The sequence below is a fragment of the Silurus aristotelis genome (genome assembly GCF_946808225.1).
Source record: "Silurus aristotelis genome assembly, chromosome: 27".
In the NCBI taxonomy this organism is placed as follows: Eukaryota; Metazoa; Chordata; class Actinopteri; order Siluriformes; family Siluridae; genus Silurus; species Silurus aristotelis.
The window spans coordinates 9,138,387-9,164,840 of NC_139600.1; the positions used below are offsets into that span (position 1 = coordinate 9,138,387).

At 41.5% G+C, this 26,454-nt stretch overlaps 1 protein-coding gene across 14 annotated transcripts in view; it reads right to left on the reverse strand.

Annotated features, from left to right (window-relative positions):
- Positions 1 to 26,454, reverse strand: part of LOC310721142 (receptor-type tyrosine-protein phosphatase delta) — a 458,849-nt gene that overhangs the window by 261,567 nt on the left and 170,828 nt on the right. For all 14 annotated transcript variants that reach the window (XM_083532456.1, XM_083532475.1, XM_083532454.1 and 11 more), the window contains one exon: positions 20,258 to 20,302. The gene's annotated coding sequence lies outside the window, so the exon portion shown is untranslated. The remainder of the gene's footprint in view (positions 1 to 20,257; positions 20,303 to 26,454) is intronic.

The window sequence follows — 26,454 nt, forward strand, 5'->3', positions numbered from 1 at the left end:
CCTGTGATGTAATAGGTTCCGTGAGCCACACGGCGTGGCACAGGTGAGCGTTGAGGTACACAGTGGCGATCTCTCTTTCAGTCTGCTGAGTGTCAGGGCCCCAAATGGATGTGTTTGATTTTGCTAATGGATTCAGAAGCATTTGTCATTTCTTGTCTTGACACTGTGAATTGTGCTTCTATATTGTAAGGACATGTTTATTTCTCACGTGAAACATGGACAAAGTGTTAAAATGTTTTAGGCTCATATTTTAAATTGTATTTTATACTTTATAATCTTGCACCTTACCTGAAAAAAAAACAAACAAAAATAAACAAATAGGACTAAAGAGATTAGCTATAGTTCACAATATTGTATATTATACAGCTTTCGATCAGGTTCACACATGTACCGCTTACAATCCTTTTTATGTGCGGAACACAGTTGCAATCTGAGTTTCCTCAGGAATGTATTAATTGGCAGACCGCAAGTTTGTTTATTCTCCCACTGAGTGCATTTTTTATTGGTGGTTGAAAAGCATCACTATTCCAATGTTGCAAATTCCTCCAGATAAAAACTCTCAAAACCAAAGCATAACTAAACAAAACAACATAATAAAAGCGTAACTCGTCCTGCAGTTTTTGCCCCAGCACCACGAATGATACCTCAAATCGTGCAGTCTGTTCGGGGGAGGTGTGCTATCATTTTTTTTAGGATTTGCCCCAGCCTTTTTTCGATCACATGACCAAAAAATGGCAAATATTTTTCCTATAAAAAATGAATGGGGAATTAAACATGTGCGTCATATCTCGGCCCTCGAGGGTCCGACATGCACATATGGCATATCCACTTGTCTGGGGTGCGGAGCAGATCACACTGATACCACTCCTGTTGTTAAATACCCCCGGGAAAAAGGGGGATAAAAGGGGCAAAATCTTTTTATTCTTTTTTTTTTTCTTAGTATTACTTAGTATTATTTTCGGCCCCCCGTTCGACCCCCCACACCAATACCACATATCCACTCGTCGGGGGTGGCAAGCAGATCCATATGCCCAGTTCTCATTTATACCCCCCAGTAACAATAGGCCCTTACCTGCATATATGCATGTCGGCCCTTGAGCGTCCGACATGCATATGTGGCTGTCAGGCTGCAGACGCGGAAGCCGATATAGTCCGATCATTGTCCTTTGATTTCAAAACACCGTACAACACAAAAACACTCATAAGCCGTTGAAAATAACAAACAAAGACATCCGCTCGATACGCGTTGTCCGCTATGAGTTCGAATGTCCCAAGCATAATCCATAAAGCCTTCGGCAATGAGTAATCCAAGTCGGAAGTGGAATTCGGATATACAGCCGGCGGCCGAGCAGCCACGCGATTGTCCAGCTTGACAATATAACGACCGACAGCCTGTGACTCAAGAACGTGAGTTTATGTAGTCTGATCTTTCATGAGCCACAGCTGTCGGTAATCTTGGGAAGCAGCGTGACTGCTATCGAGGGGGGGCGTGGCAGGGTGAATCCCTGACAGCTACAGAGGGGGGCGTGGCAGGGTGAATCCCTGACAGTACCCCCCCCTCCAGGGGCGACACCTGAAGCCCCAAAACCCACCTATGCCAGGCGGGCCAGGGCACTCCGAGGACGGCCTCCTTAGACGCCTGGGAGCAACGGAGGCCTGGTGAGCATCCTCTGCGGAGAGCCGGAATGGAACAACACCTTGCAGGAGGATCCGGAACGGAGCCACGCCCTCGGTGCTGACGGGAGGCTGAGTAAAGCCCTCAGCGGGGATTGGAGCCGGAGCGACCTCCATGGCGGGGAACTGGAACTGGACGCCAACCATGACAATGACCGGGGAGTGGAGGACGTCCCGGGCGGAGACCAGGAAGGTCGTACCACCCTCTGAGGGACCTGGAGGACCGGCGTCGCCGTCAGAGGTACCTGGAGGACCGCCGTCGCCGTCAGAGGGACCTGGAGGACCGCCGTCGCCGTCAGAGGGACCTGGAGGACCGACGTCGCCATGCGAGGATCCTGGGGGCGATCCGTCACCCTGAGAAGGACTTGGGGGTGAGAGGTCGTCCTCTGTGGAGCTTGTATGCGATCCTTTGCCCTGCGTGGAGCCTGGATGCGATCCATCGCCCTGAAGAGGACTCGGGGGCATTCCTTCGCCCTGAAGAGGACCCGGGGGCGAGACGTCGCCTTCTGTGGAGCCCGGGGGCGAGACGTCGACTTCTGTGGAGCCCGGGGGCGAGACGTCGCCTTCTGTGGAGCCCGGGGGCGAGACGTCGCCTTCTGTGGAGCCCGGGGGCGAGACGTCGCCTTGTGTGAAGCCCGGGGGCGAAACGTCGCCTTCTGTGGAGCCCGGGGGCGAGACTTCGCCTTCTGCGGGCGCTGGAGACGAGCCGTCGCCTTCTGCGGGCGCTGGAGACGAGCCGTCGCCTTCTGCGGGCGTTGGAGACGAGCCGTCGCCTTCTGCGGGTGCTGGAGACGAGCCGTCGCCTTCTGCGGGACTGTGGGGTGAGCCGTCGCCGTCGGTGGAACCCGGGGGCAGCGGTTTAACTTCCCTTTCGCAGTCCTGGAGCCGGGGTGAGTGCACAGGGAAACCCCTGGGCGTAGGGGCGCTCCTTGGGACCCTTAGGAGCAGATCGGAGCCTACTGGGCAGCCTGGAAATGAGGTGAAGCCTGCCTGGAGATCCACGAGCGGAGAAGGGCTCGTCTGGAGGTCCACGACATCAGTGGAGCTCTCTTTGGGACACTGAAGCAGAGACGAGCTCGTGGGGTCGCTCGGAGGCGGAGACGAGCTCTCGGGAGGAGCCTGGAGCGGAGACGAGCTCTCGGGAGGAGCCTGGAGCGGAGACGAGCTCTCGGGAGGAGCCTGGAGCGGAGTCGTGCCCTCTTGAGGAGCCAGGAGCTGGGCGGAGCACTCTTGAGGGACCTGGAGCTGGGCGGAGCTCTCTTGGAGGTCCTGAGGCGGAGCCGAGCTTTCCGTGGGCGAGATGTCGCCTTGGAAGGGGCTCTGGGATGTGGCGTCGTCTGGAGAGGGACTTGGAGAAGTCACTTCGCCTTCTGTGACCGGAGGTGACGACTCTGTGGCGGCGCGGTGCTCTCGTGACGACTCTGTGGCGGCGCGGCGCTCTCGTGACGACTCTCGTGAAGACTCTGTGGCGGCGAGGCGCTCTCGTGACGACTCTGTGGCGGCGCGACGCTCTCGTGAAGACTCTGTGGCGGCGCGGCGCTCTCGTGAAGACTCTGTGGCGGCGCGGCGCTCTCGTGAAGACTCTGTGGCGGCGCGGCGCTCTCGTGAAGACTCTGTGGCGGCGCGGCGCTCTCGTGAAGACTCTGTGGCGGCGAGGCGCTCTCGTGAAGACTCTGTGGCGGCGAGGCGCTCTCGTGAAGACTCTGTGGCGGGAAAGCACGCTCCTGGAGACACTGTGGCGGCGTGGCACGCCCACGGGAACCTCGGAACAGAGCGGCACGCCTGTAGAAGCTCTGTGACGGCATGGTGTGCTCGCCGACGCTCGGAGATGGTGTGGTGCGTCCACGAGAACCCCGGAACACAGCAGCACGCTGGTAGAGACCCTGAGATGAAGCAGCCCTTTCATTAAAGCATTGGGGCTGAGCTGCAGGCTCATGGGAGATCCGGCACGGAGCCGCGTGCTCTTGAGAACCTTGGAATGGAGCACCTTCCTCCTCAAGGGGACTGTAGTGGAGATCCACCACCTCTATCCCCAACTTCCCCAGAAGCAGCCCGCTGAATTCGGAGAGTGAGCCGAATTTGCCCCCTTTGGCGCTCCATAGTGAGCTGGCTTTGGCAAGAACTTCACCAGACTGGAGGGAAATACAGAGGGCAATCTTGGCTCGTTCGGAAGGAAACCGGGAAATGTTAACAGCCACATACTCGCCGATGCCTTGCAGAAATCCGCCCAATTCGTCTTTTTTCCCCGAGTAACGAGCCGGTAATCCCCTCGCGCACTCTGAGGGGCGAGGCGCAGCCGCGCTCTTATGATCCGGCTTCTGTGGATCTGATCCGCGAGGAGCGGCACTGAGCTTCCGGAGGAAATCCGAAGCCGGGTTCAGCTGCCGATCCGTCGCGGTCGGAAACGCGGTGTGTCGAATCCGCGTTCGGTTTAGGTCGGTCGTTCTGTCAGGCTGCAGACGCGGAAGCCGATATAGTCCGATCATTGTCCTTTTATTTCAAAACACCGTACAACACAAAAACACTCATAAGCCGTTGAAAATAACAAACAAAGACATCCGCTCGATACGCGTTGTCCGCTATGAGTTCGAATGTCCCAAGCATAATCCATAAAGCCTTCGGCACTGAGTAATCCAAGTCGGAAGTGGAATTCGGATATACAGCCGGCGGCCGAGCAGCCACGCGATTGTCCAGCTTGACAATATAACGACCGACAGCCTGTGACTCAAGAACGTGAGTTTATGTAGTCTGATCTTTCATGAGCCACAGCTGTCGGTAATCTTGGGAAGCAGCGTGACTGCTAACGAGGGGGGGCGTGGCAGGGTGAATCCCTGACAGCTACAGAGGGGGGCGTGGCAGGGTGAATCCCTGACAGTGGCACTCAAAGTGTATATATATATATATATATATATATATATATATATATATATATATATATATATATATATATATATATATATATATATATATATATATATGTATGTGTGTGAGTGTGTTATATTATATATGTTAAGTTTATTTGTATATTTCAAAAATAGGCCACCTAAACATAATATGTTTGTCTGCAGGCTGAAAGTGAACTGGCTTTTGTGACAACACAACAGAGGAGTAGAAATGGAAACTTCTCAAGTTCTCAATGCCAAGAGAGTGAATCAATAAGAATTTTACATCACATTAACTCCACGCCTGCTACAATTTCTCCTTTTGCAGCACAAACCTTGCCAGAACACTGATGTTAGCGACTATGCACAAGCAAATGCTAGAATTCATCCTTTAAATTTTATTCATGGTGCATCAACTATGTATAGCTGATGGTAAAAACATCTGTAAGCAGTTTCCTCGATTAGTCATCGAGAGGATCTATGAAGAGGTGCTGTCAAAAACCAAGACTCCGTTTGACTTCATGGAGGCTTTGTTTGGGTAACGCATGCCTTCGCTCTATCCGTTGTCAAGACAGTCGGTGGTAAAGATTTGCAGCCTTGTCTTTTTCTTGCAGACACACAGTCTTTGTGATGAGAATGAAAGTAACAGGTCCGATGCTGGACTGAGAACAGCACAAACACGGCTATTTTTATTCTGCTAAAAATGCTGGCGAAATTAAACGATCGGGTTGCTCCTCATGATATGTCACATGACCAGATAATTGATTGAGTACATACTTTGTGCACTGAAGCTCTGAAAACGGGGTGAATCTGATCGAGGAAATTTATCGGAACGTTTTCATTGATCTTCGAGGACAAGTTTATGGAGGTGGAATATTACACGTGGTGCATGCGTCTGAAAATCAGGTGTTTGACAAAGACGGCATTAAATTTTTGACAGAGTTGCAGATGCTTTTCAGGAACAATCCTGACACTGAACGTCTACAAACCTGAAGAAAACGTGTCAGAGAAAATCACGTTTTTGCATTTTTTATATTTTCAGAAAGGTAAACGTGTTTTATTTCTTATGAATGTCTATTCTAGATTATATTTTGCAAAACCATTCAAAAATACATTTTGCTAATATATTGTCAGCTGCTTTAGCATTTCTATTCAATTCTTCCATACAAACAGAAAACAAAGAAAAGCAGCAAGGCGGTGAGCGACACCAGCGGACATGCATTCAAATGTAAGTCCTTTGTCCTGTAAATGTTGCAAAATCGATAAATAAAGCTTGAATGTTCTATTATATTAAATAGTTTCGAACATCCTTGTCTTTAGGTCTATGCAGGAAATTATTAACGAAATAAAAAATATAAACCATCAAAAAGTTTCTTCATAAAAAAGGAGCCAGACACCAAAATATCCTGAATGTAATTCGACCCGGTCTTATATACATCAGATGGCCCATGATTTGCAACACACTCAAGTACTTTTTGAACAACCTATTAAAAATTATTATTGTGTATGTATTGATAGTAACTATCATTCATTGGGTAAGCAGTATAATATAAACGTAAACAAGAAGTAAAATAAATATGCATAAATAAGCATGTTTTGTTGTATTTTATACAGTATTTGTATAGCATTAAACAAAGCTAAAGTTTATAGAGGCAAACTGAAGAAGACTTTATAGCAAATGCTCTTTTTTTTTTGTTGTTGTTGTTGTTTTTTGTTTTTTTTTGCAATGCCGTGTTGTGTTGCTTTCAGCCATAAAGCCTTTGCTTCACTTCTGATCAAAATCCCTCAGTGAGAACAATATTGTTTTGAAAGAACATTAACATCAGTCTTAATGTGCAACCCCACTATCTTACTTCACTTTATAATTAGTGATTGGAAGATGGGATCATTTTAGTGACTTGGATATTTGAATCTCGTTCGTCAAAATAAACAAATCTTTTTTTGAGTCATTACGTTCATTTTGTTTTTATGATCAGAAATCAAATGGTACACTTTTAATAAGCAGATTCCCCCAAAATGTTTCCATACACAAACTTTGACTAAAGCTACCTATTTTATGTATACCGTGAAACCTCGATACCCGCGACCTTGACACTCGCGACCTTGACAGTTCGCTACTTTTCGATTGGAAGAGTATCTCGCAAAATACCTGATAGTTTGCGAGAAGTCGCGAGTGGCTAGAAAGTACGGAGTAACATTTTAAAACAGAGTTTGTACTAATCAATTACATTAAAATGTTTGAAAAACTATTTTATTATCGTATTCTTTATTTATAGTAGTAAATAAAACATTTATGACAAGTAAATCACAAATTTGTACAATGTACAATTCCCCTTAAAAAAAGGACCCATCAAAAGGAGAAGAGTCAAAACCTGGCCATTTTTTGTTACTCGCGAGGGGTCGTAGAACGTAACCCCCGCGAGTATCGAGGTTGCACTATATATATAAGTATATAAACTGTATAGCGTATATGGGAGTCACGTGACAAAAGAACGAACGACTCGGACTAAAGTTGAACTACTCATTTCTGTTTCTTGTATAATGCACTGCACAGCATTTATGGGAGTCACGTGATAAAAGAACGAACGACCCGGACTGGAACAGTTTGAAGTAAACTACTCAATTCTGTTTCCCAGGGATTTTGTGGTGATTTGCTCATGCACGTCTCGTAGAAAATGAACAACTCTCTCTTCGAGATGACTCATTCTTGAGTCACATTAAAAACTTCGAATCGTCGCTATTTATAATAAGCTGTCTGTACTGTACCTGTAACTTTTAACAACGGCTGTAATACATTGTATAAACAGGCATATTACCAGTCTGCTGCAACAAATGAGACGATTTTGGAGCTAGACGTCAAACAACAGGTGGTCGTGCAATAAATACCACAATCAGACTTCAAGCTGATTAAAATGAAGGCAAACCTGATTAGCAGTCACTGCCAGGCCTACTCCGCTTGTGTATCATTTTTTTTTATATCTGACTGCAAATACTGAATCCCATTTTCCGTCCTACTGACAGCAAGCAGCCGTTTAGTGCGTAATCTGGGAAGCGGCTAAAAGTAATCAAAGCAATGATTGAATAATTATCTCAAGTGCAATTAATTAAACATGCCAATGAACTCATCTTGAACATCTGTCCTGGTTGCGGCTCTTAATCGCTTGTGAGAATAGCGGACGCCAAACGGGTGAAGCAGATTGCGTGCAATCATCTCCATAACTGCTATTGTTTACCAACTATAATTAATATCACGTCATGTATAACTAAGCTCTATAGCCCTGTAATGACAGAAATAAGCAGCGTTTGTGTGCGCCCTTAGGAGTGGCTGTGAGACAGCCAGAGGTCAGAACGCCATTGAACAAGTAGCCAGATGCTGCTGCAAGATGCGTTTTATGTTGTTTTTCTTTTTTAATCCATCATTCTTTTTATTTATTTACTTTTTTTTTTTTGGAAAGAGATATTGCTTGGTGCTGATGGGATGCTTGTTTACACAGACAGGCTGGCCTGAGGCGTTTTGTAAAAAGACCCACGAGTGTAATTAGGAAGTCAACATTAGTCGCAATCACACTCATATGCCCTGTTCATTTGAGATCTCTTTAAGACATGACACACACACACACACACACACACACACACACACACACACACACACACACACACAGACAGGTTATCCCGCTGGAACTCCATCATCAACCATTTTTCCCATCGCAAGAAGGACACATACAGTAAACATCGATTTGCATTATGAAAAATTTATTTTATCAACTGTTTGTTTTGTTTATTTTCCTGTGAAGGAAAAAAACACTGGCAACCCAACAACAACAAAAAAAAATAGCAGGAGATATTAGTAGATTATCTCCAGTGGTGGACAAGGACAAAGTGCACAAACCATGTACAGTCAGCCCATGACCTACGATTGCCCAACTTGCAAAGAATGCAAAGAAAATCAAAATATATTCGAAAAAACTTTTAAAATCTGCGCACGCTATCCAGATTTTACAACGCCGTAAACATAGACGCGTAAGTCTCGATCTTCTCGACATATGGATACCGTAATCTCCGGACTATAAAGCACATATAATATCTAATAATATAAGCCGCACCCACTGAATTTTACTAATATTTTTATTTTGAACATAAAAACGCACCTGTCTATAAGCCGCAGGTGTCTACATTGAAACTAATCAACTTTACACAGGCTTTAACAAAAGACAGTGTCTGTAACACGGTGTTATGGGTGAAATATGTTGTGGCTCCTTTAAGAGCAGAGCGGCATTTTGGGAATAGCCTGCCATAGCTAGCCATTTTTCCGCTATTACTGCATGTGTGGAGACCGAGGAATATGTCCTTATTATTTTCTGATGCTCATTTCTAAGTTTCTTTGACTAACCCGTAACGCTGTTGCCAAGAAAAATAAAAAAGCACGAGTTTTGGAAACCTGTCTGTACTTATATGATTTCTGTTGCAACTGGAGTTAGCGAGCTCTCCCTTCACCATGACTCAACACGTTACAACGGCTTGTATCTAAACAGTAGCCTACCAAGTAAGTCATTGTTCACTGTCTTCCTCCTTCCTTTCACAACTATTTCTTTCGGGAGTTTTTCTTTTGGAATCGTCGCGCGTTTAATTTTTTTCTCCCGATGCCGTGCAGCTCAGAACACAGGTGAGGTGCATTTTTTTAGTTTCCGTTCGGAAATGTCATTGGTCCAATGTTATGGGGATCAGTTTTTTGGCTTGAAGTTTGTGAAACCGGGAAAAACCCAGGAAAAATCCATAAATTAGCCGCTTTGTTGTTTACGCCGCGGGGTTCAAAACGTGGGAAAAAAGTAGCGGCTTATAGTCCGAAAAATACGGTAATCGAGTTACGAACACTCCGGTCCATCTCTCTATATCGTAACTCGAGGGCCACCTGTACTTAAGTTAGAAAAGAGATACAAAAGATGACTCCAGTAGAAGTAAAAATGCTGCCTTTAAACTTTCACTTACGTAAAAGTACAAAGTATTTGCATTCAAATGTACTGAAGTATCCAAAGTACTATGATATGGCTATAATGTTATTATAATTTTTGTCATTTAACTTTTGCTTTAACTCAGTTCATGTGAAAAGACTCTAATGTTACTCTCAGCACAACAATCTATTAATAAAATGATATTATTGAGTCAAACACTGATTGATATCTATTACAATAATCATGAGCCCAAAACCTTCTTTTCAACTACTTCAGAAAAAATGCACAAATAAGGCCACGGGTGCTGTGGCAAGTCAGGAGTTTCCTCCATCATTTTTTTCTTGCTAAATGTTCTGTTTGCTATTGAACTGATGCTGAACTGTATGTACAGTAGGTGATAAGTAGATACCACCAAGTAGTAATGAAAGCACGTTTAAAACAGAGTGCATGCTCGATCCTGATTGGTGGTCACTAAGGCTTGTGCATCCCTAATGGCTGGGATTGATTCCCTGACCGGGGATCGAACCCGGGCCGCAGCGGTCAAAATAAAAACACATACATCTCACATCTCTCTATTTGGGAGTGGTCTCTTCTGGAATGACACCACCCCCATGCTCAGTGCCCAGGTGCTCACTGAATGGTTTGATGAGGAAGACGGCACTCTCTACCACCATCATCAAACCAGCTAACCTTTCCTGAGAGCACAATAATGCTTTTCAGGAAGCTCTTGATGCCCCAAAACTCAAAGATATAGTTTCCTTTAGAAAGGGACAAAAAACAAAAACAAAGAGAGACAAACCACTAACAAGTCTGCATTTAGCAATAGTATTTAAATGAGCGAAAACAATTATTATCTCCGGCAGTGAAAAGATTAACGAAAGAAAACAAGAAGGCACACACTCAGCAGCAAGTTCAGCTCTGTCGCAGCTGATCACCTCATGAAATAACTTTGTCCTTTTTTTCCTGTAAAATCGAAGGTATATTAATAACTGATCTAAAATTCCTTACAAGAAAAAAACGCTGCGATTCCACTTCTGCGTGTGGTGGGGTACATAACGGTGTACGAGCTTGCGGCGGGCTTTCAAAGGTCTGATATTGATCAATTGCGCTGTTAATGTTTCGCTGATGACAACTGATATGTGACTGACGACAGGACCGGAGATGCTTTCAAATGCTTTTAGGTGTCTACTATTAGTCTACATACAGAGCGCAATGTGAGAGCATCATAACCAAACATGTCATTTTCCACGTACATCGTGGCCTCCTGTGTGGAGAGAACAGAAGTAAAGCTCTACAAACACCCACTCTATCATGAGATCTTAAGTTTTCTATCACGTCATAGATTAATTTATGTATTTGTCATAGAGATTTGAACAATAGACATTAACCCAAATCAGCAAAATAAAAAAGATTATAAATATAAATAAACGTTTTCTGTCCTAATGAGTGAGCCAGTGGTGACAGTGGCAAGCAAAAGCTAGCTAAGATGTTATATACACTGTGTATACCTTTTCATATATATATATATATATATATATATATATATATAGTATAGTTTCTTTCGACTTCTCCCGTTAGGGGTCGCCACAGCGGATCCTCCGCACGTTTTGATTTGGCATATGTTTTACGCTGGATGCCCTTCCTAACGCAACCCTCCCCAATTTATCCGGGCTTGGGACCGGCACTGAGAGTGGCTGGGGATGGTTCCCTGACCGGGAATCGAACCCGGGTCGCAGCGGTGAGAGCGCTGCATCTTAACCACTAGACCACCAGGGGACCTCCCATATATATATATATATACAGTGAGGAAAATAAGTATTTGAACACCCTGCTATTTTGCAAGTTCTCCCACTTAGAAATCATGGAGGGGTCTGAAATTGTCATCGTAGGTGCATGTCCACTGTGAGAGACATAATAAAAAAAAAATATCCAGAAATCACATTGTATGATTTTTTTAACTATTTATTTGTATGATACAGCTGCAAATAAGTATTTGAACACCTGAGAAAGTCAATGTTAATATTTGGTACAGTAGCCTTTGTTTGCAATTACAGAGGTCAAACGTTTCCTGTAGATTTTCACCAGGTTTGCACACACTGCAGGAGGGATTTTAGCCCACTCCTCCACACAGATCTTCTCTAGATCAGTCAGGTTTCTGGCCTGTCGCTGAGAAACATGGAGTTTGAGCTCCCTCCAAAGATTCTCTATTGGGTTTAGGTCTGGAGACTGGCTAGGCCACGCCAGAACCTTGATATGCTTCTTACAGAGCCACTCCTTGGTAATCCTGGCTGTGTGCTTCGGGTCATTGTCATGTTGGAAGACCCGGCCTCGACCCATCTTCAATGCTCTAACTGAGGGAAGGAGGTTGTTCCCCAAAATCTCGCAATACATGGCCCCGGTCATCCTCTTCTTAATACAGTGCAGTCGCCCTGTCCCATGTGCAGAAAAACACCCCCAAAGCATGATTCTACCACCCCCATGCTTCACAGTAGGGATGGTGTTCTTGGGATGGTACTCATCATTCTTCTTCCTCCAAACACGTTTAGTGGAATTATGACCCAAAAGTTCTATTTTGGTCTCATCTGACCACATGACTTTCTCCCATGACTCCTCTGGATCATCCAAATGGTCATTGGCAAACTTAAGACGTGCCTGGACATGTGCTGGTTTAAGCAGGGGAACCTTCCGTGCCATGCATGATTTCAAACCATGACGTCTTAGTGTATTACCAACAGTAACCTTGGAAACGGTGGTCCCAGCTCTTTTCAGGTCATTGACCAGCTCCTCCCGTGTAGTTCTGGGCTGATTTCTCACCTTCCTTAGGATCATTGAGACCCCACGAGGTGAGATCTTGCATGGAGCCCCAGTCCGAGGGAGATTGACAGTCATGTTTAGCTTCTTCCATTTTCTAATGATTGCTCCAACAGTGGACCTTTTTTTAATTTAGGATGATAAATGTAGTGGAGGTGGACATTTTAAAGGCAGACTAACAGGTCTTTGAGGGTCTGAATTCTAGCTGATAGACAGGTGTTCAAATACTTATTTGCAGCTGTATCATGCAAATAAATAGTTTAAAAATCATACATTGTGATTTCTGGATTTTTTTTTTAGATTATGTCTCTCACAGTGGACATGCACCTACGATGACAATTTCAGACCCCTTCATGATTTCTAAGTGGGAGAACTTGCAAAATAGCAGGGTGTTCAAATACTTATTTTCCTCACTGTATATATACACATTCGAATGTTCAGAACGTTGTGAATAACGATTTAAACTTTTTTCACTAACAAATTTCATAAAATCTTTTAAAACACATTATTGTATTAAAGATTTATAATGTCTTGATGAGTTCACTAGGGTACTATAGGGGCTGCTTGGGTGCGTCCAAAATTCGCGGATTTTCGGAACTCGTCTCGTCTTAGAAAGTATTCACAGTATGCATATAACTGTATTCCAGAGACTTTATATTTATTTATTGTATTTATTTAAAAGCTCATGCACATTTTTCACTGCTCATAACCTATATATTTATTTGCTCTACATTTATCCACTTTGCATATTTAACTGCACTTATCAATTTGCACAATTGCTACTATTTGCACTTCTGGTAGATGCATAACTGCATCCCATTGCTGTGTCCCTGTAATATGAAATGACATCTATCTGTCTGTCTGTCTGTCTTTATGAGGAGAAAACCTTCAGAGGAACCAGACTAAAGAAGGAATCAGTTCTCATCTGGGTGACACTAAATGTCCATTCATTATAGTCATCATTATTTAGGTTTATTTATTCATTTATTTATTTATTTATTTGGAACCCCATTAGCTTCCACGAGTGGTCGCTAATCTTCCTGGGGTCCATTTTACAAAATCAAAAAATATTATATACAATCACACCACACTTTTTACAATATGTTATTAAAAAAATTATTACAATTCAATTTGAGTCATTACACTTGATTTTTATTACAAATCATACATTTTTCACCATCTTTTTAAAAATAATATCTGTTACTTATTTGTCTTATACACATTGACAGTTGATTCCAAGCTACCGAGGATCTAAATAGTACAGTTCTCCTCATATAATTTGACTGTGCAAAAGGAACAACTAAATCACCAGAGCTGACCTGCTGAGTAATATGTTGGTGGCAATACCCACTGTTCACCAATTTATCCACAAAAAATCTGGGATTATTTTTATAGATGGCGTTATGCATATAGCACAGAAGACTTATCTTTACCTTATCCTGTACCTTCAGCCATACTAATATAGTGTGCATCTCATTCACACTGGTCCTGTACGAACAGCCAAGAGCTACCCTGGCAGCTCTATTCTGTGCAGGTTGAAGTTTTTTCAAGTGCTCCTGTGTAGCACTGGACCAAATAACTGAGCAGTACTCCAGGTGTGACAAGACCAGAGACTGGACAACTGTTGTTAAGACTGAGGGTGGACAAAACGGCACACACTTCCTAGACAAAGCAATGCCTCTGCCCATCCTGGAAACAATATGATTTATCTGATCAGTCCATGAGAGCTGATTATCCAGCTTGACACCCAAGAGTTTAATTTTAGTAACCTGCTCAACCAAAATTGTTTCAATAGTAAAATTTAGGTTACAAGGTTTATTTAACAAATGTTTAGTACCAAAAACGATACATTTGGTTTTGAAAATATTTAAAACTAATTTGGTTATATTAACCCAGTTGATAATCAAATTTAATTGGTTTTGAAGGTTCAGACTTAAATTAGTGATTGAAGGAGATGCACAAAATAAACTTGCATCATCTGCATACAGTACAACTTCTGCATTTCTAACAACATGGGGCAAATCATTCACAAAAATTTAAAATAAAAATGGACCCAAACAGCTGCCCTGTGGAATACCGCATGGTATACATTTACTGTCAGAAAAACTACCATTAAAAAATACTTGCTGAGTTCTGCCATTAGATAACTCATTATCAGTGAAACAGACAGTTGTGAGAACCCATAATACTTAAGCTTTGACAACAGAATATCATGGTCAATTACATCAAATGCAGCTGTAAAATCTAAAAGTACTGCACCAACAAGTCTTTTATCCTCCATATATGTAAGCCACTGATCAACCATATGCACTAATGCAGTGTTAGTTGAATGGCCTGGTCTATAGGCATGCTGTGAACTAGTAAGCAATTCATTTAATGTAAAGTACTCTAACATTTGAACCATTTTAGTACAATTTTAGACTGTTTCCATAGCTTAGGAAACACTCCGCTGAGGACTGATCTGTTAAATGTGTGACATATTGGTTTGCACAAAATATTTGCATCAATTTTAAAAATTTTGCCATCAAGATGATCAGTACCAGGCGTTTTCTCATCAGATAAAAAGAGAAGCAACTTCTTAACATTGTCCTCACTAAAAGTATAAAATGACAAGGAACAAGTTTTCCCTCTCATAATAAATCTGACATTGTCACAAGGAGATTCAATATCTAGCATTGTCATACAAGATCTTTATTGTTCTACTTTGCATATAAAAAAAATTATTCAAATATTGGCAATATCATATGGTTTACTAATAATGTCACCATCATTAGTCTCCATATACATATTCAAATTATTTGGCTTTTTACACATCAATTCCTGTAATACTTTCCACAATTGTTTGCTATCATTCATAGTATTGGAGATTTTTTGTCCATAATATGCTTTCTTTTTTATGTTATTTAATTTTGTAGTTTTGTTTCTCAACTTGCGATAATGTGCTTTGTCTACATCACATTTTGATTTAAAGGCCAGATCTTTGACATTGGCCCCCTTGCCTCATGAGGGACATTAGCTCTTCATCTAACCATGGAGCGCTGTTGATTTTTATAGATCTTTTCCAGAGAGGTGCATGTTTATCAACTATTTTACTAAAAGTGTTCATAAAAATGTTAAGAGAAGCATTTACATCCTCCTCCTGAAGAACTGCCGACCAATTTGAATTATTGATCTCATCAACAAACAGGCTGGGATTAAAGTTTTTTAAGATCTATGATATGTAATTCTTCCACCAGGTTTAGGAATTTTCATCATTATTGAAATTGCTATCAGGTTATGATCACTGCATCCTACCCCCACAGAAACTCTTCGTGAAAGGTTGTCAACTGTTCACTGCTGGACACTGCGAAACTGTTCATGGCTAATTGTAGCACTAAGGCATTGTGGCAGATTATATTAGTTTTTACTGTTTATATTTTATCATGTTACTCTGCAACAAAAGATAATGCTTTATTTCATTCTGTTTTATTTTATTAAATGTCTCTCACTTTATTATTTACATACAATATAAGAAATTAATTTTACTAATTTGTCAATATAAATAAAAAATTAGCATAAGGCTTCGTAAGCCTTTAAAGTGATGTCTGAAGATGAAGCTTGATTTATAGACTTAGACATTAGATGATGCTACATACATGAGTTAGTAACTGACTTGATGTCTGTCAGCCCTAATAATCTGCACTGTTTTGTTTTCCCTAATGACCCTGACTTCCTGTCTAAAAAAGAACTCATTTGAAGTGCAAGCGCTTACAATTCTCTAAAGCTAATCCGTGTAAACCTTGCTACATTTCTTTATTAAGAGTTCCTTAATACCTTGTTTTAAATGTCTACGCATGTAAAGTCATCACTGTTGCGTTAAAGAGGCCACATGTAACAGACGACCGGTTCCCTTTTTTTGTGTCCCCTTAATTCCCACTGTGCGATGAAGTTACGACTCGCATCCTTACCATGAGCTGCGGACCATGAAATTAGCTTAAGTCCCCCCCCCGACAAAAAAAAGGCAAGAGTAGAAAAGAGAGGACATCCTAATAAGAGCTATGTGACTGACATGCTGCTCTGTTCTAGGCAGGTTTGAGCTTCACTGTACCTTCAGGGCAAAATCAGATCCATACAGCAACACATTTATAGACTCCTACATGAGATTCCATGCCAAGTGATTGGTTTTCGAAAAGCAAATTGATTTATTTGGATGTAGGAACTCGTGTCCTGTTTCATTCCGCTCGAATATTTCATTAATAATTGTCTTCTATGTAGGACACAGATTTAATAGAAGACAAGCTTGAGGGCAATCACATGACCCATTGTCTTTTTCACGAAGCATATTAATACTTCTGTGAGCGGCCTTGAGTGACGTGGAGGTAAACAAGCGCCTCGGCTTCTGGAAGCTTCTTTTTTTTTGTCTACGGCACACGCCGGCCTTGATTGTTGGAGCGATTAGCATTTTAATAATCAGAGAACGCAGAGAGAATTAACGAGTCGCGGCCTTCTGGAGAAACGAAAGATGCGGCACGTTATTACGCAATCAGTAAAGGGCCGGCCGAGCCGCTACGGCTTTAGATGAAGGGACGCTCTTGATTATCCCAAACATGTGGGCGAGTCCTTTTTACAGATCTCTCTTTTTCATCGACAAGCTCTCTTAGTCTCTCTATAGCGGGGGCGTCACACGTTTCCCTCCATTGCACGCACTTTGTTTTGCATGTAACACGCAGCGTGTCCGCGTTTCAGATTGTTTGGCTGTTGTTTCCGGCAGAAAAATCCTGCGGTCGCATGAAAAAAATTAAATCGCAGGAACAGGTAGAATAAAAGGTACAGGTTTGGCGCTGCGCATCCATTCGGCTGCTTATGATGAATAGGGCCGATTGCGGAGCTGAAAGCTGCGGGAGGACTTTGAAAGAGCTGATTAATGGGCCTTGGCGCCTGAATTATGACTAATGCAAACAATTCGGAATGAAAGCAGGTGCTGGGTGAGAGGGAAGAAAAAAAAATTAGCTAAAAAAGGAATAAATGAATGAAGGTAAATGAACAATCAGTGCAGCAAGACATTCCAGAATTCGAGAAATTTATTCGTGAAACAAGAGGCAAGTGTATGAGGACAGACAAAAAATGGCTGACATTCTCCTGCGATGAAAGACTCGATGTCAGTGAAAGTGTTTGAAATTAAAGCCGTCTTGAATTTTGTCCAAGGACACATGCAGCAAGGGGGCTGATCAGTTATTTGCATTTCAATCATGGTTACATTTGGGCTCACTTATTTAATTAATACATTAATTATTTCACTGTGATATTAGCTGCTAAGAATTTTTTTATTTTTTTTCTTGTAATTGATGCATTACAGCATAAGCCTCACGTATGCTTACATTTTCTGTTTCGGGGAGTATTTTTTGTGGGCTACTCATTAACAAACTAATTAACGATGTAACGTTCAAACATATTGAACTACTGATTGTCCACTTGTGTTTATATTTAGCGTTTTGAAATATGGAACCGAAACTTCACGATGAATGATTGTGTTGCGTTATAATTTATGAATGAATCAAATGCAAGGAAGCCTTTTTATTCCTCGAGCAGGTAACTCGTTACGATTTCGTTAACGAGCGATTTGTTTGTGACGTTCACACCATTATTGTGCGACTCTAAAAAGCTACTAAATCTTTGTCGGTCTGTACTCAACTAGCCTACTATTCATTTGAGACAGACGGAGAAAAACTATCCGCTCACTCACTTTTCTCTCTCTCATGAAGAGGGGCTACGCTGAAGATCATAGCAGTAAATCAACTCGGTTAGGATGACCCACAGGTGCAGCGCAAACCGGTAAAACACACATAGGGTCAAGGGCTGAGCTCTATCAGTTCAAGGGATCGACAGGATCATGACATGGCAAGAACCATTTTTAAGGTGAGATGCTATAAAAAAAAATCATGCTTATATGATTTCGAGTGTGAAGTGTGTCAAGATGGAAAGGTGCATGTGTTGCACACCGGTGTTTAATCAACTGAGCTGACCTGAGGTTTACATGGATTATAAAAAATGCTGCACAACTCTAAGCATCTCCTGACAAATGACTTAGTATCCTTCTAGATTTACTTCAGAGTTTATCCTAGTTTATGGGCTCATAGCTTTTTATTACATATGATCTTCGTTTCAGATTTTTTTCTTTTCAATTTAGTCACTAGGTGCCTGTTGGTGCGATGTCAACGGATTAGCTAGTTCTCTATCTAAACCTCGTATTGGCATTTCATTTAGCTAGCATTAGCATACAACACATCCTACCTAATAAATAATCTAGCCCTGAATTGTGTTCCACTCTAGGATATAAAGTACCATTATGCACTATGCTAAAAACCAGTAAAAAAAAAAGCCTTCACACACTTAACATACATTTTTTTTTTAAAAACCCTAACCCTATTATACTATTAATTTTAGTGTCTCATTTAAAACAGGACTTTTTTAATTGACATTTTTGAAGATTTTTATACATTTGTTAATCTATTTCTTAATTGGATGATACTCCTGTATATTATGTGTAGTAAAATCATTCCAATAAAAAGCCATGGCAAATACAGAAATATAAAACGAAAAACAATTTACAACAATTTGATTCTAAAGTTTGTAGCCATATTATATTTTCAGACGAAAGCCAGAAAGAGAGATTTATAAATCCAGAACAGGCTAAGAACACTAACAAGCCCATGTATAATGATGTTTACTCTTTGATACTGTATATATATATATATATATATATATATATATATATATATATATATATATATATATATACATACAGTGGAACCCGGTTATGTCGATGTCCTAGGGGGGTCGCCAAAAAGCATTGAGGTAACCGATGATCGAGATAAACGAAAATCAAAATGGCGGCAGTATATTAACGTGCTTGAAATTTCTTTATGTACATGATGTGCGTTAATAAATGAGAATGTGCATGCACGTGTTTCTGAAGGTTTTTTTTACACAACAGCGTTGCCGTGTGAGGTCTGAATCTGAATCTTATGATACAAAAGAAAAATGTAAATTGATGAACTGGTTTCGTCAAGAAAAAGAAAGAAAGAAAGAAAGAAAGAAAGAAAGAAAGAAAGAAAGAAAGAAAGAAAGAAAGAAAGAAAGAAAGAAAAAAGAAAGAAAGAAAGAAAGAAAGAAAGAAAGAAAGAAAGAAAGAAAGAAAGAAAGAAGGAAAGAAAGGTGCTTTTTTTACTTGTCACGTGTACTTTTACAGCACAGTGGAGTTCCCACTTCGCATATCCTTGCTATATACGGTCAGACATGATACAGCACCCCTGGAGCACAGAGAGTTAAGGGCCTTGTTCAGGGGCCCAGAGTGGTAGTTTGGCGAAACCAGGGCGCCCTTGACATTCCCATCAGTAACCCAGTTTTCTAACCAGTGAGCTTATACCTCCCCCAAACACCAGTTTATAGAATTATAAGTGGGTGTTATATCTAATAAAATTTCCAGTTAAAGGAGCTACTGGAGCTGAGCATCTCCACAGCAATGCAGTAGTGCTGCATTATAGACATCACGTTTATTGTACATTAGGGTGCTATCCATCACTGTTAGAGAGACGTTTGAGAGGACAGCGAGAATCAATACAGCGAACGGTATGAATAAAAAGATATTATTTTCATAAAGTGAATAATTGAAGGTGATTTGGGTTAATATCGCTTGTATTAAAGTCGGTGAAATATTCTCATATCCGTCAGGCTCATGGCTTCACCTTCATAAAAAAATCGCGCCACTTCAGCAGGTCTTTTGAGGTTGTTCGGAGATCCGCCTCACTCTCGCCTTCTTCCTCGATCTGTCACTCTATCTCTCTAATGGTGTCTAGGCTTTTCGCTTGTATCACCTTTTTTTGTCTCTTGTCTTGTCTTTTAGAGAGACTTCGGGAAGCTCCAGTTTGGAAAAAGAAATTACCAAATAAAAGAAAATCTTACCTGGTCGAAAGGTTCATTCTGCAGTTTACATCCCAGGGTTAAGAACTGAAAGACAAGAAAAATAAGGGAAACTGGTTAATTTATAAATCACCATTTCACCAACAAACATAAAAACGTCAGCATTCACGGACAATCAGGGCATCATTTACAAGTTCCAGTTACACTTAATGGGCAATAGTATTGGGACACCATTTTTTGATTTGGCACACAGTTGTATAGGATTTTTCCAGATATTTTCCCTTCACTTGGGATTAGGAGACCCAAACATGTTCCAGCACAACAATGCCCCTTTGCACAAAGCCAGCTCCATGAACATATGGTTTACTTGGGTTGGCATGGAAGATCGACTGCTATAGAGCTTTACACTCGACTGGACACCTTTGCAATGAACCGGAACGCTGACTGCATCCCAGACCTCCTCACCTACATCAGTAAATGACTAAACTACATCCCTTGTGGATGAATGAGCACAAATCTCTACGATCACACTCCAATATCTAGTGGAACATCTTCCCAGAAGAATAAAGATTATAATAAAAGCAACTAAATGTGGAATGGGATGTTTAAAAAAAATAAATCTTATAGTCAAGTCCACATATTTTGTCTATATGATGTAAGCATAAACAAAACATCTTTTCCTCAATCTTCTTCACCTTCCACCTTTTGTAAACTGCATCTAAATATCTCTGTCTCTCTCTTTATATCCATCCATCTCTCTCTCTCTCTCTCTCTCTCTCTCTCTCTCTCGCTCTCTCTTTCTCTCTCTCCTTTGTGCTTTATCTGTGTGCGGAGAAAAAAAGTAACCTCAGCACATCCTGGGCAGCCGGATGGAGCGATAACCATAAAAATGTCACCAAAAGTCTCGATTTCATTTGCATGCAGATTGGATTCGCCAGATTTACGCAAAGGTCGTGGGGAGAAGGTGAGGCTTTGTGAGGTGTGACCGGACAATGAGCCACGATGGCTACAGTCACTGTGCTCTGTCGAGCCTGACACTGCCATCATCATGGAAACATCACAATGCAGAGGTTATTGACGAGAGAGCGCGGGCGAGGAACATTGATTGTTTTGATAGGACTGGACGCATGGACACATCCGACTGAGTTTTGACTGATTGAGAAAATATGGACGTTATTAGGGTAAAATGAGTGGACCAGTTCTTCAATGGTCACCTAGACATTACTCTTGTATATTACAAATCGAAAGAATAGAAGAAATGAAGTGAAAAAAATGCTTGAGCAAATAAAAGTATGAAAGAAAGAGATATTGTAAATGCAGGATATTTTAATTAGGGCTTAGTCAAGCATCATGGTCCGATCAGAAGCATGTCAACAGCGGAAACTATTGTTATTGAGAGATGCTACAATATGAGCGATACATCTTTGGTATCTTTACGTAAGGCACTCCAGAATAACCAAGTACATCATAATGTACATAGTACATAATGTTCTTTCATTTATTTTATTTAACTCAAAAAAGAAGTATAAACAAAAAATTAAAAACTCATACAATGGTCTTACCTTTAATATTACCTTTTTTGTACTTTTAAATATTGTATCTTTAAAGTTATCTTTATAAGTTACATAAAACTTCATTAGTCAGTATGCCAAAAGGCATCGTCCTGTATACATTGGTAGCTGTAATTTCATCATGGACAACAAGTTATTAAATAAAATCTGCCTCACAGATGTTTTACATGATTCGGCAAGTTACGGCGATGCTGTAATGAGTCGCTTGAGATGTTTTGAGTGGCATGCACGCTTCAAGAGCGGAAGAATATCACTGGAAAATGATGAGAGATCAGGAAGCACTCAGTCCCCGAAAATGTCAAAACCATTCGGCAACTTGTGCATGATGATCGCCGGAGAACAATCCACAACATTGCTGCCATTGCCGGTGTGTCATACAGAACAGTCCAGCAAACCTTGTGTGTGATTTGCACATGTGACATGTTGCTGCCAAGTACGTCCCCATGCTGCTGAACTAAGAGCAGAAGTAACACCCTGTCGAAATCCGCTAAGAACTCCGTCAGCGTTCCATTGATGACCTGTCCTTCATATCGAAGATCAAGCAAAAGTCCTCACAGTGGAAGAGCCCATTGTCTCCACGACCAAAAAATGTGAGGCACATCCGCAGCCTGACCAATGCATGCTCATAGTCTTTTCCAACATTTGTGGCATTTTGAATCAAGAGTTTGTCCCCAGGGGCCAGACTGTCAACAACGAGTTCTACTGCCAGGTTCTAAGGTGTCTGAGGGAGGATATTTGGTAAAAGAGATGGAGCTAGTCTCTATACTTCTTGGTTCCACCTCACACTACCGGTATGCCTAAGGGAGTTATAAACAGCTAGCTAGTTAACGAGCTATCTACTTACACACCTATAACTAGGTTTCTTGCCTGATCAAGTATTCAAATGCTTCAAAACAGTTCCAAACCAGCACTAGTTTGACTGAAGCATGCAATGACACCTACAAGATTGATATGAAATTATTATCTCTTTGATTCTACATTAAATTCCCAAATGTTGCCAGGAATAGTTCAGCTATCAGGAAAGTTCCACCTCCACCCACAAATCCACCGATGTGCCACAAAAACAGCTCTGACCAGTCGAGGCATGGGCTCCATGGTATCTGGCACCAACACATGCGGAAAGTCTTTATTAGAGGTCAACCGATAGAGGATTTTATGATAACCGATTAATCAACCGATAGATCTTAAAATAGATTCTGGATAAAAACATTCCACATAAAATAGAACTGAAAAGTAATACAACTTACAGTATGAAATAAACAATACTAAATCATTTAAATCATAGATGAAATTAATTATATAATTAAGAAATTATAAATAATAATCATAATATAACGCACTCCGTGCAGCATGCCTTCTCACATGGACAAAACAAATGGCCCATGTGCGTCAGTGATTGGCCTTTAGAGGCCGCTCTTGTAATGACATAGGATGGGAAGCCAGGTAAAAACTGTTGTTATGGATTTTTGCAGATAGTTCCAACAGTTAACTATTGGTGCCTGTTTATTGCCAAAACCGATTAATCGGTCAGCCTCTAGTCTAATGCTTAAACAAATTGAATTTGGGCCTTGGCCGTCATTACGATTTGATTCCTGCTTTCAACAGATATCCTTTTTGAACTGACTGTTTACTTGCTGCCTACTATATCCCACCTCTTCACAGGAGCAGCTGTAACAAGAGAATCGATGTTATTGACTTTTCTGATTTTCATGTTATTGCTGTTCAGACCTTCTTCAAGTAATAACGATAGGATTCCAAAAAGCATATCTGTATTGTTTCCCAAATAATATGTGTTTATACTGCATTATTTTCTGATTTTTTTATGGTTCTGAAACCTGAGATCAGTTTCCAGACACCAGGCATGGCTTCATGAGCAAGCCTGGAGCCTGAGCCTCTGCACTGCTTCCTGTTTACTAGGACTGAGCCCTTGAGCAATGCCCTTAGGCAGCCACAAGTCTAGCTTTGTGTTTTGACCGTTGATATATTCTTTCAAGTGTCAGAATGAGTGTTGGAATATGAGAAGAGGAAAAGCAGTACATTTGACTGTAAAGATTTCATGCAAATATTATTTTTGTCGTCTCGCCACATGAGCAGACAATGGAAACAGAGCCAAATGCGTAATCATACTTGTAGAAACGAGCTTCGATGTTTGCCAGTTTAGTAATCAGCAAATGTGATGGGAATGTGCTACTGGGAAATATGGAAAACTAAAAAGAATAAAAAATAAACTTACATCTGGTGAAAGAGAAAAGATTTACAAACACGAGTATCAAAGCTGATTAGCCATGTTATTAGATATATCAGTAACTACATGTGAAATTAAATATTGTACATATAATATTATATGTAAAGAGATGTATAGTACAGTAGTGGGTGATAATAATTTTGATGCAATAATAAAAATGTTTCTCTGGCATTTCTATTGTCTTCCAGAACTGATGTGTGTTTTTTTCGAGGGGGAATTGTACAAAGTGAAAACTGAGACATTACTTTTCCTTTCATGTCAGGCTTTAAAGCTGGAAATAAAGAGCTCATCTGAACGTCTGTTTCTTGAATTGATTACTGCCTTGTCTAATCAAGCAGTCGTGCTGACATATTTATTTAACACAAAGATGTAAAAATCTCTGAATTATTTGGTCTGGAATGAACCCTCTGGTTCTCCCTCTCTCACCCAGCCCCACTGGGGCTGGACGCCATGGTGTAGATGTGGCTGAGGCTACGTCAATACGCCTTTCCCCCTATCGCGCTGCTCCCGGGAGAATCCTTCAGGAAGGAGTACGAGGTGGTACCTCGTTGGCCGGGCAGACCGTGGTTTACAGACCTGCTGTCCCTCCTCGAGGGACCTCCTTGGGAACTTCCTCCCAGGAGGGATCGCCTCTCTCAGGCGGGGGAACCCTAGTTTACCCCCACCCAAAGTTATGGAATCTATGGCTGTGGCCCCTGAGGGGTCACAGTTTCCAGCAGCTGGTCTCTTTACTGAGGTAGTTGAGACCATCTTCCATTTCAGAGCTCCCTCCACAGACCCAGTCCACTGCCCGGTTGGTTCAATTCTAAAGTTCTTGCAGGAACAGTTTGCCAAAAGGTTGGCCCCGTCCACCCTAAAGGTTTATGTGTCCACTATCGCGGCTTATTGTACCCAGTCGCTGGGGAAACACCCTCTCATGACACGTTTCCTACGCGGCACCCGATGGCTGAGGCCCGGAATACAACCCAGAGTGTCTGTGTGGGATTTGGCCGTTGCGTTGGCTCTATGCGTTGGCTCTATCTGACCCCCCTTCAAGCCTTTGGCCGAGATGGCCATTAGATACCTGTCAGTAAGGACCGCCTTTCTTTTGGCGATATGCTCCCTTAAGAGGGTCGGGGACCTACATGCTCTGTCTGTGGCCCCGTCTCCCCTGGAGTTTACCCCTGTGCCTTTCTCTACCCTAAACCTGGGTATGTGCCTAAGGTGCTTATGGCTCACTTACAACCTGTCGTTTTGCAGGCATCCCCAATAAGCAGACTCTCAGCAGATGGATAGTGGATGCCATTACCACATGTTATGAGTCCTCTGGTCTTCCCACTCCTTTCAGAGTCAAGACTTATTCAGTATGGCGGCCTCTACAGCCTGGTCCACAGGGGTTCCCCTACAGGACATATGCAACGCTGTGGGCTGGTCCACCCCTTTAACCTTCGTCAGGTTTTACGACCTCAAGTTTACCCTTGTGAGTTGTTCTCTTTAATTTAGACCACTAGACTCCAAAAGGATTCAAATCCAGAGATTAGACTGCAATACAATTTTACTGTGTTAATTTGGATTTACAATGACTTCCTGAGAGATTAATCTATTAAATTGTTTGAATCTCCTGCAAAACTGATTGTCTCTAATGTAATTGTAACTATTTCTAAAGAGCTTTTTGGACTTTATTACAGTATAAAAAACAGTGTGAAAACAAACGGCCCATGTGCATCAGTAATTGGCCTCTAAAGGTCATTTTCGTAAGTATTGGTATGGATTTTTGATGATAGTTCCAACAATTAATCTATTTAAATGATTGTACATTATTCCATTGTACCAACATGGGCGAATTTAAAGTAATATCTAGACGAACTAAAACAACATGCACATTTTCATTGTTTGAATCTTAAAAATAAACTATAAACTGCATAACAACAATAATAATAATAATAATAATAATAATAATAATAATAATAATAATAATAATAATATCATTTAAGGATCATTTACTTTAACCAAACAAATATATAAAATCCTCCCTTACCATTAATACCAGATTCACACACTTTTGACACCTGGAAAGTTTGTTTCTTCAGTTAAAATACTTTTCCAGGATGCTTGTTAAACTTGCAAAAGGTGTTCTTCACTCTCTGAATAAGACTTACAGAACTTTAGACCTACGCTTCAGGTCATTGCCGCGTTTTTTTTTTGGTGGTCGGTTCCAATGAGCCGCAGTCCAGATGAACCTGCATAGTGAAGTATGGAATGGTAGCCATGTTTGTTCAGGTCTCCTTTCACCTGGAATAAATCTTCAGCCTTCCCTGCACCAAAACAACCCCAAACCATTGAGCTTCCACCTCCATGTTTGACTGTGGGTGTAAGGCAGTCTGCTAACATCTTATCCGTCTTACAAAAGTTTGTTCGAGCCAAAAATGTCAAATTAGGAGTCA